This window comes from Lipotes vexillifer, unplaced genomic scaffold (genome assembly GCF_000442215.2).
Source record: "Lipotes vexillifer unplaced genomic scaffold, Lipotes_vexillifer_v1.1 scaffold2129, whole genome shotgun sequence".
NCBI lineage: Eukaryota > Metazoa > Chordata > Mammalia > Artiodactyla > Lipotidae > Lipotes > Lipotes vexillifer.
This window is the reverse complement of record NW_006774629.1, coordinates 25,072-28,072: the sequence shown is the minus strand read 5'-3', so window position 1 is coordinate 28,072 and position 3,001 is coordinate 25,072.

Sequence of the window (3,001 nt, the reverse complement as noted above, 5' to 3'; positions counted from 1 at the left end):
CTTTCCCTACCTCCTGTCCCTGTTTGGTATAGTCATGGGATTTAGGCACTGCTATCAAGCATGAAGAGGAACAGAGGTGATGTTAGTTCTGGAGCAAAAATTCCTGAGCTTCAGGGAGCATCCTGGCCTCTGGAACGAGGTGCTGAGCTGAACTGAGCTGAACAGGGCCATCTGTCCATCCCCCCTTCCGCCACTCTGGACCTTACCCTGTCACCCATAATCATGGATTCCTTGGGGCCCCTGCATTTTGCTTGTGTGTGGTATGTACGTGTATGTATATGTGTCCACATGTGCGCATGTGGGTGTGTTTGCAAAATAATAAAGATATTGGAGACCCATTTTAGAAGGAGCCTAGGCTGAATTTGATTCCAAGAGAGCTTAGTATGACAGCACCCCGACGCTGGGCATAGTTATTCCAGACCTCGGGATTCAGGCCGTTACGTGAAACCACCCTCATTCACTCATTAATGTTTTCATTCATTTCCTGTGTTCATTAAATACATACTGAACACCCTCTTTATCAGACTCTATGCTAGGAATACAGAACTGAATCAGACATGATCTCTACCCTCCTACTAAGGAGATGCTAGTGGGTTCATGAGTTCCCGTGGCTAGCTGAATCATGTATAGGTGCTTTGAATTTGAGAAGAGGATGATCAGCTCCAGGCTTCCTGGAGGTCACATTTGAGCTGGACCTTGACAAGTTGGTAGGATTTGGTTGGGTGCTAGGAGCAGAGCCTAGGCTCTGAGGACAGTTCTAGTCCCATTTTTTTATCACTTACTAGCTTGACACTGGGCAAGTCATTTGACCTTTCTGTGCCTGTTTCCTCAACTGTAAAATGGGGCTAACAGTATTTACCTACCTCGTAGGATTTAATGATGTCAAACTCCTCACTGGAGGCCTTATTCCTGCTTGGAGCCCACTAGGTGCCAACCCCTCAGAATCTAAGCCTTCTCATGCCTAACCCCTGAGGGCTTCTGATCCCAGTTGTTAGGGACAGAAGGAGCCTCCAAATCTGGGAGGTGTTGAATGCCCTGGTTATTGGGAAAGTCCAGGGCATTGATGGGGTTTACCTGATAAGTGGAGGACCTAAGGAACCCTATCGCTTCAATCATGTATGATAACTGGGTGCCTAAGCCTCAACCTGGGTTGTGAAGAAGTAGGGGAGAGGTAGCTTGGGCCGCATCCTGGCTGAATGTGTGTAATGTTCCTTCTGGGAACTAACCGCATTAGTTGCAGGCACTGTGCAGAGGCAGTGCAGTCTGCTGCCATGAGGTCGGTCTTTGTTCATGTATACTGTCAGACCATCACCTTGTCCGATCTGTATACTACATTTTTTCTTTTTAAAAGTTAAATCAGTTCTAATTACCCAAGTAATGCATGAATCCATTTTCTTTTTAAGAAATTAGATTGTTGCAAATAAAGCTAACTTCATTTGACTACCATTCCTCCTCCCCCTCTCAATTGCTATAATGTCTGTTGTACATCCATCTTGACTTTGTTTTAAGACTTTTACGTATGAGTTCATTGAAAATACTGTGTTTAATGCAGATGGTATATTGAATCATTCTGCAGTTTTCTTTCTTAGCAATGTTTTTGAGATCTGTGCATGTTGCTAAATGTAGATGCAGTTCATCCTTAGTAATTGTTATGTAGATTGCCATGATGTGACTCTGCCACATTTTGTTTACCCATTTCTCGTGTGATAGACAGTAAGACTCTTCTGTTTTTGCTGTTACAAGGATACTACGCAGGAGCATCGTGTGTGTGTGTGTGTGAAAATTTACCTAGGGTTGATTCCTACAAGTTGAATTACAGAATCGTAGGTTATTTATATTTTTGTTTTTAATAGATAATTCCAAATTGCCTTTCTGTACTGTTTACTCAGTATTTTTCTTGAGGTTGTCTTGGGTCTAATATCGTTATCTACTTCATTTCATCCTGAGTAGTGATAACCATGAAACCATGGGTTTGATGTGCTAATAAGTATGTATTTTCTAATACATATTAAAAGGGATAGCTATCAAGACAGAATAAATTTGTTTGTGTTCAACCAAAGAAGTCACATACCACTAGTGGTATGTGTGCTGTAATTTGGGAAATGCTGGCATATGTGGAACAGCACAACTGGGGAGTCGCGCTGGTTCAAATACTAGCTGTAGAAACTTGAACCTCTTAGTTCACCTCCTTGAGCCTCAGTTTCCTAATGTAGGAAAGGAGATAATATACACCTACCTTGCAGTGGTGTAAGGAAGATGAAATGAAATATATCTGAAGCAATTTGGCTGGCATGTAGATGATCACAGGACTTTAAAGTTAGCGATTGCTGGGCTTCCCTGGTGGCACAGTGGTTGAGAGTCTGCCTGCCAATGCAGGGGACGCGGGTTCGAGCCCTGGTCTGGGAAGATCCCACATGCCGCAGAGCAGCTGGGCCCATGAGCCACAACTACTGAGCCTGCGCGTCTGGAGCCTGTGCTCCGCAACAAGAGAGGCCGCGATAGTGAGAGGCCCGCACACCGCGATGAAGAGTGGCCCCCGCTTGCTGCAACTAGAGAAAGCCCTCGCACAGGAACGAGGACCCGACACAGCCAAAAATAAATAAATAAATAAATTTTTTAAAAAGTGATTGCTATTCTTCCCACTTTGCAGATGAGGAGACTGGGGCCCAGCAAGGTTAAATCACCCAGCTACTAGATAACAGTGAGGGTTTGAACCCACACCCTCCAATTCAGTCTTGAGCTTTCTCCCCTCTAAGGGTGGTTATCAACCTTACCTGCGAAGCTTTTTCCTTTTCCTTTTTTTTTGGTTTCACCTTGCAGCTAGCAGGATCTCAGTTCTCTGACCAGAGATTGAACCCGGGCCATGGTAGTGAAAGCCCGGAATCCTAACCACTAGGCCACCAGGGAACTCCCTCTTTTTCCTTTTTAAAAATCAAAGCAGGGCTTCCCTGGTGGCGCAGTGGTTGAGAGTCCACCTGCCGATGCAGGGGACACGGGTTCG